The sequence below is a fragment of the Fukomys damarensis genome, unplaced genomic scaffold, assembly GCF_012274545.1.
Source record: "Fukomys damarensis isolate Sample0158 unplaced genomic scaffold, DMR_v1.0_HiC HiC_scaffold_7, whole genome shotgun sequence".
NCBI lineage: Eukaryota > Metazoa > Chordata > Mammalia > Rodentia > Bathyergidae > Fukomys > Fukomys damarensis.
The window spans coordinates 33,060,834-33,076,814 of record NW_022900919.1 but is presented as its reverse complement, the minus strand read 5'-3'; the positions used below and the strand labels follow the sequence as shown (position 1 = coordinate 33,076,814).

Genomic DNA, 15,981 nt, shown 5'->3' with positions numbered 1-15,981 from the left:
AGTGTGATCCTCCTGCCTCAACTTCCTGAGTGCTGGTATTATAGGTGTGTGCCACCACGCCCAGCCATGTTGTTTTTATTTTCAATAAAGGTGCTGCTATGTAGTGATTTAGCTGCTGTCTTTTGCAGATTTAGCCTAAAAGCAAAAAAAGTATTTTCCTGAAAATGTACAAATATGTTCCCGTATACAAAGACCTGACTTGATAGGAAAACATTGCTTAATCATGACATTTTGTACTGTTTTCTCCTTCTGGTCTTTTGTTATTTCTGTGGGAGGACACAGCCATGGAGATGAGAGGAGGAACAAATTGGTAGGTTCTAAGAGATCTGGCTTACTTAGAATGAAAACAGACTCAACATGACTGCTATAAGGTACTTAAGCCAGAGTTACTTGTCACAGAGTTATCTTTGTCTTGAAGAGAAACCTTCCCAGAGTGTTTGGTTTTGAACTTTGGTAGAACATGTGTGATTGTTCCTTTTAGAAAAACATCCAAATTCTAGTAATCCTGCTTTTTTACCTTCATGATCTGGTTGGGACCACCATGGTTTTTAAACATCCCACCCTACCCTGTGAAAGAAGAAAACATTTTAAAGAATTACAGAGGCAAAGCCATATGTAAAAGTCTCTTATTATTGTGCTCTTTATTGTTGGGCTATTCTTTGTGATTTCAGAGCCATAGTGCTATCATTCTAATCAGAGTTAACTGTGCTATTGTTATCTAAGGTTCAAAAGTATTTGGAAGCAAGTCAAGTTCAGACAGCTTAGAATTGGTGGGAAGAAGATGGTGATATAACAGAAACAATAAGGAAGCTGGACGCAAACAAGAGTGAGTTCTAAGGCTGTTTTCTCAAGTTAGTGGCAAGCTATTTGCTGTCCTTTCCATTTAACCTGGGTTTGGCCCCAGCCTCCTTGGCATCGGGCAGTTTTTCTATAGTATCTGTTTCCTTCTGTCCTCTCAGTCTTTCTCTCTCCTTCACTACCCTCCCTCTACCTTACTCTGTATAGAGCTTGGTGCTTGGCACATAAAGATATTTGCTTATATTTTTAATGGAATTAAATTATATGAATACCATGCCTTTTGAAAGACAAAGTTAAAAACCCAAGCTTTACAGGAGAGAAATTACTCCTGAGAAAAATCACTGGTAACATGGTAATTTTGATAGCTTTTTTGTTTTTAATGCAAAGTGAAAGATAGTACTTATGAAGTAGAATTTGAAATTTTTTTTTCCTTTTTTTCAGATCATTTTCTTTAGTAATACATATTTGTAAGTACATGTTTACTTTTCTAGTGTAGAGTTGGTACATGTACATAATACATCTTAATTCCTTTTTTCTCTGTGTTCTCAAAAGGACATGAACATATATGCATTAATATTTATTTTTGAAGAATACACATGAAACTGCTTAGTGGTTATTGCTACGGAGCAAGAGGTATGTGTTTGTATGTGTGTGTGTGTTAGTCATTCTATTCCAGTGCTTGTCAGGGGTCCCAGGAATGGCCAGAAATTAGGAAGATTTGTATTTTTCTTATTTTTTTATTTTTCTGCAAATTTGAATTTTTTTAACAAAGATGTTATTTCTGTTTAATGTGACTAGTAAAAGTAATTTTGTAAGTTAATATCTACTTAAAATATTCTATTAATCTCTAATTATTTGGAACCCTCAGGAAATTCATTTCTTTGAATAGTTGTGTTTTCCAAATGATGAAGAGCTCTTCATTTGGAAACAAAACTTTTTTATTGTTGTATTAAGATAAGGTCTTCCTATGTAGTTCAGTCTGGCTTTGAACTCTCCATGATCCTCCTGCCTCAGCCTCCCAATTGCTGGGATTATAGGTTTGAGCTACCATGACCAGCTGAAGCACAACTTTTTAAGAAAGTTTTATCAAAACTTTTTCACACTAGGGGTATATATAGTTTAGTTGTAGAGTACTTGCCTGATTTGTGTGAGGCCCTGGATTCAATCCTCACCACTGGTGGGAAAAAAATTATCATTTCTTAACAAACTTAGTTACTATCATAAACTGAAGTTTGATTTTGTTACTTGTTCCCAAATTAACTGGCCCCCAAAAGTCTCTTTTCTACACTTTTCTAACTTGCTCTCACTTGCCAGTCTTAACAGCCTAACAAAAGTGAACTTCATTAAGTCAGTTCTTGGCCCTTCTGATCTGCTATAAGATTAGTATTCAGATTGTAAGGTCTCTAGAACTCAAGTATACAGTAGGAAAGCAGTAGGCTCTGGAGGACTGTCCTTTGGAGAAAAATTCATGAACATTATTGGTTCCTTGAACAAGTCTTCACTTATTTGCCAGTCACTCACCCAAGTGTTCTTTATTGTCAAGTAGAGCTTCATTGTGTGGACACTGTGACATCTCTTGGCTATGGGGAGACTTTCTGGATTATTTCCTGATTCTTGTCTGTCTGTATTCTAGGTTGTTGGCCTAGACTAGAGAATTCCAGAGTTAGCATTATGTAAAAATTATATTTTTAAAACAAAGATTGTTTACTTTATAGAGGAATTTCTGGAGGAGATGGAAGAGACCCATATATATCTTGTGTATAATGTGATTTTAGGAAGTTACATAAGTATAACTCATGAAGCACCCGTTTTGTTTTTCAAATCCTTTAGTACCGTTTTTATCCACTAGGTGGAAACAACCACATTGTAGATAGTATTGAAGACCTACATTATAGTTTTCACACTTATTATATATCCCTTAAGTAGAAATGGAATGGAAGTGTTTTATTTTGAATTCGCTTCTGGCTAGGAAAGCAATGAATATTAATAGACACATGGAAAAAAGATATTTGATATGAGATTATTATTTTATTCATTCATCAATTTCCATTAGCTTCTTTTGCTTAAAATGAAATGTTTTGAACTTCTTTTGACAGAAGAGAAAATCTTATTGTTGTAGTTAATGTGAAGTTTAGTTTCAGAAAACTTATCATAAGTGGACATACCTTCCAGAAATTCCTGTATTTTAACTTTCTGCTTGGATACGTAGCAGATAAATCTTGCTGGTTTAAAAGCATTAATTTGAAAACAGTGGTGCAGTGAGCCCTGATAAGTTGTTATTAACAGATAAGGAAATAATATTTTGTTACCTGTGGTGGTTTTAAAATCTTTACTTTCAATTTTTATTGGTACATGTTTGCAGTACACAATGATTTATTTATTCTTCGTGAGAGGAGTTGTTACATGTACATAACACATCTTAATTCTTTTTTTCATCTTCTTCCCCTCTTTCTCCCTCCTTTCATCTCTTGGTCCTCTTCCTGTTTGTAAAACATCTATTTTCTATTATTTTTTATTTTGCTCATTATGTTTACGTTCTTTATTCCACTCCCTTTGAGTATGGGGACAGTAGTGACTCCTTTCCAACAAATAGAATGTGGGAGTAATAGTGTATCACTTCCAAAACTCAGTAATAAAAGACATTGCTTCCTCTTTGCTCTATCTTGGGTCACTCACCCTGGGAGAAGCTTCCTCTTGTATGGTAAGACCACTAAGTAGCTCTATGGAGAAGTCCTAGGGATAAGGAAAGACCTCCGGTCAAAAGTCATATGGGGGAGCCATCTTGGAAGCAGATCCTCCAGTCATCACATGGCAAGTTTAGATGACCGACGTCCCAGGTGATATTTGACTGCCTCTTCATGAGAGACCCTGAGCCAAACCCATGGAAAATGAGAAAATAATATTTGTTATTTAAGTCAACACCAACCGAAGTCTCACCTACAGAAAATGAGAAAATAAATTTTTGTTATTTAAGTCACTGTGTTTTAGAATAATATGTTGCACAGAATGGATAACTAATACATTCTTTCTGGGAAAAGTTTGGTGCGCAGCGTATGCTGAGTTGTTACTTTAGGTATAAAACACTCCACTTACTTAAAATTAGGTAAAATGAACATAAACTATTTTAATTCATTAACAGAGAATACCATGTCTTCTCGCCTGAAGGTTTGATTCCATGGGATAAAAACAGTATTTACCTTCACAAGGTATATTTAGTAGGCCTCAAATTTAATTTCCTTGGAGACTACGAGGATCAGTTTTCTAAAAGTGTGAATGTGGCTATTTCCAAAAGAAACCAAGAAATTTGGGAGGTCTCTTAAGAATTCAATGAGCTACAGAGTCAGTGGATTTGGGGTTGCAGATTCAGCAGTTAGCATCTAGAATGTTCTTCATTACTCATCTACATTTTCCATGGAAGATGGCATTTTCTCCATCACCAAGCATTTGGTATTTGAGCAATTTCATAAATTTTGGAAAAAGTTGCCAGGTATTTATCCAGATGAGAAATTCAGCTACAAGTTCATCAGAGCAGGGAACACTTGGGCTTCAGGTGGCAGCACACTAGAGGGACAACTAAAGCAGGGTTGTCTAGTCAAGTTGTCTGTGTGATTTCTTAAGTAGCTGATGAACACTCATGGGTGTCTACAAATGCAGCTTCATTGAACCTATACAAAGGTGGCATGGGTTGGTAAAGCCCATTTTAAAGCTCTGTGTGTTAATGCTCTTGCCAAGCAGCGTGCTAAGCTTTTGATACCCATTTTCAATTTTTTTAAAAATCGTGGCTCCCTATCATTAGATATTAGCACTATTGTCACCATTTTGAGGAAGCAGGCTCTGAGAGATGGTAATTTTTCCAAGGTCACATATATCACCGAGCTAGTATTTTGCTTCAACTGTGTACTAATAGAGCTAGGTCAATTACCAGTTTTAGGGTTGGAAATAATAGCTGAGTAGAATGCTTGCCTAACAGGTATGCCTACCAGGTTTGATCCCCAGCACAGAAAGAGGAAGAAGATTGTTTTGTATCCTGCCTTCTTTTGGAGGAAAAAACTTAGAAGCTTCCAACCTTTCTTTGCAAATCTTTCCATCTTCTATAGAATGTGCCCCAAAGGGCCAAAGGTTTAGGGCTTGGTCCCAGCTTTTGGGAGGTTTTAGAACCTTTAGAAGGTGGAAGCTACTAGAAAGAAGTTAGATCATAGGGGTTGTACTTTGTTTTTTTGGTACTGGGGATCAAACTCAGGACCTTATGCTGGGGAGGCAGGCGGCGGCACCACTGAGCCTAATCCCCAGCCCATAGCAGGTGTACTCTTGAAGGGGATATTCAACCCTGAACCCTTCCTGTTTCTCTGCTTTCTGGCCACGATGAGGTGGTAAACAGCTTCATTTGCCTCTCACTCCCTGCCTTGTGTCGGTGCCATTGTCCAGAGGCAACAAGGCCATGCAACAGTGGACTGAAATCTTGAAAACATGAGCCAATGAAACTTTTCCTCCTTACAGATTTAATTCTGTAGTTATTGTCTGTTATGTCACAGTGATAGAAAGCTCTTTATGCCCAGCTAGCCATATATAAAGATGATTTCAGTCAGTAACTCCAACACATGCTTAGTCCTGTCCCTGAATCTTTGTCTTTGCCTCCAAAGTCTTATAGATGAATCCTTTCCTCTTTAAGGTCTGTATTTCAGATCCAACTCAAGTTCATTTGTTTACTCCAACCATCTTGAGCTTTTTTCCATCTCTTTTAGCACTTATGCATTGTTTTCTGGCCATAAATTTTATGTCTTCTGCTCCTTGAGCTCTGGCACTTCTCTAGCCAGAATTCTGGTAGCCACAGAAAAGCCCAAATGGAGTCACAGTGATCCCTGTGAACACAGAACATAGAAGAGCACTGCCAGGACAGCAGCATGCAGCACACACTGAATTGCAGATTCCCAGGGTCAGCTACGCTGTTGCAATTCCAGGCTAGAATCCTAAGACATTTGGTGATGCCAAGGAAAATGAACAGGGACAATTAAGGCAGAAGTACAGTTGCTGGTACTGGGAGGGCAGAACCTAAATAAGATTAGAAATAAGATGAGAATAAAAATAAGATTAAGAATAAAATTAAGATTAAAACTAAAAATAAGATTAGAACCTCACTATGTGAGGTCAAAGCAGAATGTGCTGCAGATTTCACTGGGCATTAATTACATTACGTGACAGTAGGTTCCAATTCCAGGCAAGGTGTCTGGCTGTATTAGAGACGAGGGTGGCCCTGTTGAGTGGTGGTTTAGATTAGCATGTGTTCTGAAATCAAGCCTTCCCATTACATCTCCTTTCTACAACTAACTGCCTTACCTTTTGTAAATTATTCAAATGCTATGAAATGGGAATCTTTCTTAGAGGCATTAGTATAACACTTCACAAGGAATAAGCGTCTCATTTCTTAGAACCGACCAGACTCATTAGGTCCTTTATGTCTGGTGCAATAACTTAGGTTTACAGAGTGTTAATAGATTTTAACAAAGAAGGTGAGGATTGGAGCAGAGCAGAAAGAGTTCCCGGGGTAAATATGATTGGTAGTGCTGAGTTCAACAGAACTAAATGGATCCTCTTTCTCATAAGATGTCTCCGAAATTAGATTAATTGTAAATCTCCCCCCAAAAGCCTATTTTAATGACATTTTCTAGACTTCCTAGCACTTTCCTTTTATCAAAGGTCATCTTACAAGATCTTGAAACTGGGGAAATATTAGTCTGGCAAAACTAGGTGTTGCAGAGCCTTGTTAAATAATATAACTAATTCTGAAAAAGTCAACATTAAGTTAACAGAATTTTTTCACCTGCAAAATTGTTTATGAACTTTCTCAAGGTAGTCAGCACAGTGGTTAAGTCCTGACTAGGTGGTCTTGAATAAGTTACTTGACCCCAGTTTCCTGTGCTGTAAAAGAGGAGTGATAGTGTAATATTCTCCCGGGAAGTCAGTTGTGAAGATCAAATGAGTAAAATACATTGGGTAGGAATGTGCAAGGTACACAATAACCATGGTATGACAGCTGTTATTCGAAATGATGAATTTTGAGAACCTTGTGAAAATTGCTGTTATTATGAAGCTAGCTTACCCATTTGTCCCACAAAAAATTGTCTCTGACTCTAGGTGTCTGATTAATAAACAGATAAATAAAATCACCATCTTTTTTTGAAAAAGAATAAATCACATGACCTCAGACAGCTACTTTGCTTTGACAAAATGCAAATAGAACTCAAATATAAGAGATTTAATGTAATGCTCTATTAGGTGAAAACTGAACATTTCTATTGTACAGGCATTTTAACTTTACCTAGAAATTGGGTTTGTTTGCTCTGGGAGACTGAGACATGAGGATTACAACTTCGAGCCCAGCCTCAGTGACTTAGTGAAACTTTGTCTCAAAATAAAAAGAAAATAAATAAAAGGACTGGGAATGTAACTTGATACAAAGGCTCTGGATTCATTCCCGAGTTCCAAAGGATATATATTTTCTGAATAATGAGTTACAAGGTAGCATAAGTAATTTCACACAAGCACAAACCACATAAATATAGGAAGTGAATAAATTTGTGGTGTGTTTATATCAAAAGTACAAATGCTAGAAGAAATACATGGGGTAAAAAATTAAATAAGACAGCCTGAAAAAGAATTATCTTTTTGCCAAACATGGGAAGACTTAGAAAAATTTTTCTGTTGTGGGTCTTAATTTCTCACTTGAGAGTATAGCTTGAAATTATAAAACTTTTCAGTTATAGGAGTAGAGCAGTCTGTTTTGTATTCAAGGGACCTTTTGTCCCATAGGACTGGTCTGTCTGCTGTCGCTACCTGTTGGTGGAAAGACAGAACTGGCACCGAGGTGTTTGAGAAGTTGGTCTGGCAGCCTTGGTATCATGGATGTGATGCAGCAAGCAAGCTCACCTGTGCATCTGCCCTGCTTGGCAGGGAAAGCAGAGAAAGGAGAGGCAGACAAACATTGTTGAGGTCCCCAAAGAAGCTTACTGTTATAAGGACCTTCAGGATTAAATCCTTTGCACAACCCAGTCACCACCTGCATTTTATTTGTTTAGAGAAAATACCTGTATTGCAGGTTACAAAAGATCTCAACCTGGACTGCATATTGAAAACACACACACACACACACACACACACACACACACACACACACACACACACACACCTTGGACACACTACACTGCTGCGCGGCCTTCATTCCCAGAGATTCTCACTGACTTTGTCATCAGGAATTTTAAAAGATACAGAACGTGGTCTAGAGCAAGAATTTTCTGACAAAAGAAAACTGAGACCCCATTTTACCCTCCTGTTGCAATAGGGACTCTTGAAGGACTTCTGCTGTGTGGATTATAAAAGCACATGTGTGTTATGTGTATCCATGATAGGCTGTTAAGGAGAGTGCAAGAGTGGGTTGAGAGTGAAGAAAGCGTGGTGTGGACAACTCTGTCATGCAGGTCTGGTTGAGGTTTGGATCTTTTGTGACCTCCACAGAAGATCTGGTTCCCCGTCCATGATGCTACTGGGAGGGTACCTTTAGAAGGTGGAGCTTACTGGGAGGAAGTTAGAGTGTGTGCCCTTGAAGCAGGCATTAGGACCTTGGTCTTTTCTCTCTTTCTTCCTGGCTGCCATGAGTGAAGCAGTTTCTTCTGATGTGTTCTTGCCATAATGTTCCACCTTGCCACAGCCAATAGTACCAAGCTACCATGGACTGAAATCTCTGAAATCACGAGTAAAAATAAACTTTTCCTTTTTATAAGTTATCTTGGGTATTTTGTTACAGTAGTGGAAAACTAAGTACTTAAAAGTATCTACTATATACAAGGCACTGGACACCTAGAGATGAGAAGGACCCAATTGCTGCCTTGACAGAGTATAGACCCCAGATAACTAGAGACCATGGAGAAGCTGTCATTATGCCTATTTTTGGAACTAAAACTACTTTGATGGAGGCCCATAAGTGGAGGACACCATGCAGAATAACACACGGGGAACCTCAGATAAGTAGAACAGGAACCCTGCACTTGTTGCAGTGGTGTAGATCAACACCATAGTTGAATTAGAATGTGAGAAATGCCAGAAAATAGTGACCAAATGCCTTGGAGGTTTAAAGGGGAGCAAGTACTTGCAGTCTGTATGCAGTGCAGGGGTTGGTTTCAGGGAACATTTTCCCCCCTTTTATCATTCATTCCACCCAGTACATTGCTGTACTCCAAGCACTATGCCTGGTGCTGGGGTGTAATGAAAATGAACCCCAGCCACTCAGCAACCTTTGGTCAAGTGGAGTGGAAGAACAATAAGAACAGTATTTCTTTAATTTTAGATATCTTCCATTGTGAGTTGTGATGATTTTGGAGATGATAAAATTTGGGAAAAGATGTATTTTATAATTATTGACATAAAATAGTCATAGATAATCCAAACAATTGACAACGCCTTGTCCTAGATGCTTGCATATAAAAGGCAATTATATGCAGTAAACAGCTTGCTCTCCATAGTTCCTGGGAAATGTGAATGAATGAGGAAATGAATGAATGAATACCGGAAAAATAAATCCTCTGTCCTCTGCCTTAGACAATCTGGAGAAGACTGTTCCTTGCCTAAAAGTCCATACAAATGGTAATTTCAAAACTTTCATATTGTCAAGGAAACCACTCAGAGATGGATAGCTGTGGGATGGACTCATTTCTCATAAGTCCTAAGAACCAGGATTTTAAATGATTAGCACTGGAGGTGGAGAGAGAAGCTGCAAAGAACAGAAAAACATAACCCTTTTAAATTATTACCCAGAGTGCTAATTTCATGTTGAAAGTGGTTGGTGTTGCAATTTGTGGGAACCTTAGAAATGTATGATCCATTAATTACAGTTTTAATTTGGTTATAAGGTCGCAGATAATTGGAATTCTTGTGTTGGAACCCAAAAGTCCTTTTTCAAAAATGGCCCTTTGAGTGAATTCTTACATACAATACATTTTGAGAATTAGTGGTTTACACCTGGTCTCTGAAAATAAAGAATCATATTTGCAGCATATACTAGTGGGGACACCTAAGTAGGGACTGGGGTTTTGAGGGCGGCTAACAACTTACCCAAATTGCTTTATTGGTTGTGACAGTTTATTTTGTCAATGTGACTGGATTGAGAGACACACTTCTAGGTGTGTCCCGGGGGATGTTTCCAGAGAGGATTGGCATGTGTGCCTACAAACTGAGGGGTGAACCCTGCCCTCATTGTGGGTGGCAACATGCAGTTGGCTTGCAGCCTGGGTGGAGTGGAAAGGGGGAAGAAGGCAGAAGTTGATCTGTAGCTGTCATTGCCTATGGACACCAGATTCCAGTTTCTTCAGCCTTTTATTGGTGAACTCACATAAGCTACTCTTCTGGGAACTTCCAGTTCTTCAGCCTCAATTCTTCAGCTACATCCCTGGTCCCTATTGTTCTGAGGCTTCCAACTTTTTGAACTAAGGAACTACTGGGCCCTCTGGCTCTCTAGTGTGCAGATGGCCATTTTGAACTCTCCAGCCTCTGATTCTTGTTTGTTTGCTTTTTTGTGGTACCGGGGATTGAACTCAGGTCCTTGTGCTTGTCAGGCAGGCCACCGAACCACTGAGCTGAATCCCTGGCCCCCAGCCTCTGATTCTATAAGAAAATTTAATAAATCCCCTTTAATAATTGTGCTGCTATAAACTTGGGTATGCATGGATCACTGTAATGCAATGTCTTTAACTCTCTTTTTGGCACTGGGGATCAAACTTGGGACTTTGCACTTGTGAGGCAGGCAGCGGAACCACTGAGCTAAATCCCCAGTCCCAATGTGTTTAACTCTTGGGAAGATTCCTAGAAGGGGAATAGTTGGTTCAAATGGAATTTCTAGTTTTATTCTTTTTAAGGAATCTCCATACTGATTTCAAGGTGGTTGTACTAGTTTATATTCCCATCAACAATATAGAAGGATTTCTCTTTCCCCATAGCCTTACTAGCAATTGTTATTTGATTTCTTGATGATGGTCATTCTTTCTGGAGTAAGATGGAGAGACTCAATGTTGTTTTAATTTGTATTTCTCTAAAGGCCAGAGAACGGAAGAGTTTTAATTAAGATGACAGGCCAGGGATGTAGCTCAGTGGCACAGCACCTGCCTGGCAAGCACAAGGTCCTGAGTTTGATCCTTGGTACAAAAAACAAAACAAAATAAAAACTCACAATTATGATAATTAAGATAGTGACATGTAATTTCTTTTTGAAAAAAGATCACTCTACATGCAATGTAGAATAGAAAATAGAGGAGATAAAATTAGGCATGGTGGCATTAGCCTATAATCTCAGCACTTAGAAGGCTGAGGCAGGAAAAGTAAGAGTTCAAAGCCATTCTGGATACATAAAGAGACCTGGTCTAAAAAACAAACAAACAAATAAACGGTTGGACAAAAAAAATCCAAAACTTCTAGGAGAGAGGAGATATAACCTTTAGGGTAACAAGACCAGGTGAGAGGCAGAGATAGCATAGTTGGGGAAAAGGACAATGGATATGGATTTCATTGGAGGAAGTCAGTAAGACTTCATTAATTGGTTTGAAGTTGGGGAGAGAGTAGGGTGTGCTGGATCAAACTGCCCAGGGAGAATGTATAGAATGGGAAGATAGTGCACAGGAAATGATCATTCTTCCTGTTAGCTGGCCCTTGGAAGATGGCTAAGACTTTAAAAGCTTTTTTAAAAACTTTTTTTCTAACCACTGTCCTCTCATCCAACACCATTATTATAAAAGTTATACATTTGGACTGAGGTGTAGATCAGTTGGTGAAGCTCTTGCCTAGCATGTGTGAGGCCCTGAATTTGATCCCAAGCAACACACACACACAGTTACACATTTTTATTGTGCAAATTTTGGAACACAGTAGTCTTTAAGACTCAATAATCCTATACATCGCCATTAAATCTCATTATATATTGCTCCAGTATTTTACTAGCAGCTAGCTACCTACCTAATAAAAACAATTCATATTATACACTATTTGGCATCCTGTCTTCTCATAATGTTTTAATGTGGATATTTTCCTGATGCTCTTCTTTATACAAAACATGATTTTATTATATTTTATTTGCAATGCTGGGGATCAAACCCCAGGGCCTTGCACATGCTTGTCAGCTGCTCTACCACTAATTTACATCCCCAACCTCAAAACAGGATTTTTAATGGCAACATATTTCATTGTGTGAAAATACCATAGTAATTTAAAGCTTTCTCTTTGTAGGACTTTGTCTTTTTCAACCTTCTTTTTCCTTTGTAGATACTATATGATGGGTAGAATAAACTACAAGGAGTAAAAGTACTGGATTAAAATGTATGAATGTATTTAGGGTTTTTAATAATTGCCAAGTTGCACCATAGAAGAACTCTATCTCTTACTAGTTCAGTAACAGAGCTCCAGGAGGTCAGGGATTTAGGTCTATGTTGAAAGGAAGTGAGGTCACCATGAAATGAGCAGCTTTGCCTCTACCACACCCTTCCCAACATAATGTTTTGCCTCACCACAGGCCCAAAAGCCACAGAGAAAACTGCCCATGGACTGAAACTTTAAAAATAGTGCATCAAAACAAATATTTCCTTTTTTAAGTTGGTTTTCTCATGTATTTTGTCATAGTGACTGAAAGCTAACATATGTTGTGTTAACTCAGTGTTCAAAAATTGTGAACAAATGAATGAATCAAAAAGTGAATCAATAACTTGACTATACTGATTATAATTATTTATTTTGCTGTTTTCCTTAATATTTCTTTGATTATTAGCATGAGTTTACATATTTTTCTGTGGAAAGGCATTGGTTAACTTTGACCTTTGATTAAGAACTAAATTTATATATACTTAGTAATTGTGTTATTTTGAGTCTTGTATAATATTACACTAAACCTCAGTTAGTTCTTAAGATGGACATGGTGATTTACCTCCTTTATAAATTTCTTTGAGAATGAATAATATTTGCATGGTACTAATTATAGTACCTGTAAATAGTAGCACAAGTAAATGTTGATCATATTTTAAATTGATTATATGTTCTATATGTTCATATCCTTTGCTTATTCTTTTTTTTGAGTTTATTGGTACATTTTAGGTATACAGTACAGTTATATTCATTATTGGGATCTTGTTCCTTTACATGACAGGTCTTGGTTCTCATTTTCTTTGCTTATTTTTTCTATATTGTAGTTTATCTTAAATATTATAGGCCTAGCTCTGACATATTTTCCTCATTTCTGTTATTTTGTATATAATGGCTTTCTTAAGGCACTAAAAATTTATTTTATCCCAATTCATATCTGTATAGTTTTTTCTTCATGATGACTTCCGCTGCTTTTGTGCTTAAAAATGATTTTCCCATGCTAGAACCTTAAACATTTTGAGGTTGTTTTCTATATTCTAGGCTTTTTTTTTTTTTTTGTACCGGGGATCAAACTCGGCTTGCAAGGCAGGCAGCAGAACCGCTGATCTAAATCCCTGACCCCCTAGACTATTTTTAATAGTTACGTACAAAATGGTTTCATCTATCTAATCAGAGCAATTAATATTTTTGTCTGTGATGCCACATGTATTAGACTAGCATAGGTTAAAGAGTGGTTACAAATAAACTGAAATACTAATGACTTAGTATAGCGTTTCCTCTCTCCCTCTCCCTCCCTCTCTCTCCTTCCCTCCCCCCCCTCTCTCTGTCTCTCTCTCTCTCTCTCATTCAGGGATATGTACATTGGGACAATGCCCCTATCTAGACACTGAGGAATCCATACTTTCTCCATCTTGTACCATAACCTTATCATGTGGTTTCTAAGGTATTACAGCAGGAAAAAGAAGGATGGAGGATGCAGGAACAGCTTCTGATTATTCTGCCTTTCTGGAAGTGACATGTATCACTTTTACTCATGATTCATTGGCCAGAAATGATCATATGGGACCAGCATAATCATCAGGAAGGTAGGAAACTTAAGGAAGTAGGTGAAACATTCTGATGATCACCAATTGTCTATGCTAGAGTTAGTGATGAAGTAACATTTTTCTAAGTTGTCTCACCATCCTTTTTAATATAATTTAAAAGTTATAGTAAAGTTTAAATAATAGCACTCATATCCGCCAAACCCAAACTTGACAAATGTTAAGATTTTTCATATTTGTCTCTATTTTTTATAATACGGTGAACTGAAATATGGTGGTGCCTCAGTTCGCAAACTTTATTCTTTCCACGATTCTTGTTGCAAACCAGATTGGGTAAGGACTGAATCAAATTCAATGGTTAGGTTCAGTACTGACCTTCTGTAGGGGAAAATTTGATTCAGAAAGAATTAAATTCATGAACCAAGGTGCTACTGTATATTCACATAACATACAATTTATCCTTTCAAGAGCAATTATGTAGAATTTAGTATATTTATACAGTTATGTGACCATTACCAACATCATGTTAGATCGTTTTCATGGCCTTCAAAAGAGGAACAGTTACTCTCTGCTCTCTGTTGACACCCAAGCCCTGGCAGCAACTAATCAACTTTCTGTTTCTGTGTTTGCCTCTTCTGGAATTTCATATTTCCTTATATTATAATATTTGATGTTACAATATGTAGGCAGTTGTGACTGGATTCTTTCATTAAACACAGTGTTTTTAAGGTTCATCAGTAGTTATATATACCAGTACTTTGCCATTTTAATTTATGAATAATATTCTATTTTATGGATGTTCCATATTTTGTCTCTATCTGTTGATGGACAGTTGAGCCATTTTTTGGCTATCATGGATAATTTTCCTATAAACATTTGTTTATGCATTTTTGTTTAAACATATTTCCAATTTTTGTGGGTATATAATACTTTATGTTTAATATTTTGAGAAACTGCTAAACTGTTTTCCATACAGTGTATTCTGCTGGTGTTGAATGGAACGTTCTGTAGATACGTTAGGTGTAGTTAGTTTGTGTTGTTATTCAGATCTTCTATTTCCTTATGATCTCCTGAGTAGTTATTCTACTATTTGAAATGAGGTATTGAACAATTGTTATTGATGGATTTTCTATTTCTTCCTTCAATTTTGTCAGTTTTGCTTCATGCATATTGGTATTCTGCTGTATAATGCATGTGTATCTATAATTGTTAGGTCTTTCTGATAAATTGCCTGTTTTTATCAAAAAGTTCTTTTCTCTTTATCTAGTAATAAGTTTTGCTTTTAAGTTTATTTTGTCTGATATCAGTATAGCTACTTTGCTTTTCTGTTTTAAAGTGGTAGGTATTAAACTCAGTGTCTTGTCCTTGCTAGGTAAGTATTCTTCCACTGAGGAGCTCAGAGGCCCACTCTTACTCTTTTGCTTACTGCTTGGATGGAATATCTTCTAACCTTTGACTTTAAACCTATTTTTAATGTAATTTAAATAATTTAAACTTTAAAGTGTGTTTATTAAATAAGTGTAATTTATACATTGAAATCTTTGCCTTTCTAGGATTTAGTATAACTTGTGAGGTGGGAATTTGACCCCACCTCTGGAATGTACATCATCCTAAGTACAAACTGAATAACCCAGCATTTCTGCACTGATTTGAAAAGCTAATTTTACTTTAGGTCATATCTGGAGGCTTCATTCTATTAAGATTTATTTAAATGGATTTATTAGCATTGCTTTCTATTTTATTGGTTTATGTATTTCCCCTATATTGCTCTCCTTTGCCAAAATTTTCCTGTTTGTGCCAGGCGTGGTGGCACATGCCTGTAATCCCAGCACTTAGGAAGCTGAGGCAGGAGGATTGCTGTGAGTTCGAGACCACCCTGGGCTACATAGTGAGTTCCAGGTCAGTCTCAACTACATAGTGAGATCCTGTCTCAAAAAAAAAAAATTGTTTGTGCATCTTTTGTTCTAATATTTGGTCTTTGACCTTTGTTCTGGTTCCTGACATAGGGCTTCTAATTTCCTTGAAATCTCACGGGTGATAGGAATTTTATGTATGTATGTATGTGTGTGTGTGTAATTAAGTCATGATTATGAGCTGAGAAATTTTAGTTACCTCCCTCTCCATGTTCTAGGAAGAATAAACGGGCTAGAGATTGAGCTATTAGTCAATCATACCTATGGGATGTTGGTTCCATAAAGAACTTCTAACAGTAGGTTGGCTTATAAGTTAAAACTGTGTGAGAGGCTGGGGT

The 15,981-nt window shown here is 37.2% G+C and overlaps 1 long non-coding RNA gene across 1 annotated transcript; it reads left to right on the top strand.

The window, feature by feature from the left end:
• Positions 1-36: 36 nt before the first annotated feature.
• Positions 37-15,585, top strand: LOC104869078. Its single transcript, XR_782186.2, has 3 exons — positions 37-826; positions 1,351-1,431; positions 13,538-15,585. It is a non-coding gene; the product is annotated as an uncharacterized LOC104869078 (long non-coding RNA).
• Positions 15,586-15,981: the final 396 nt, after the last annotated feature.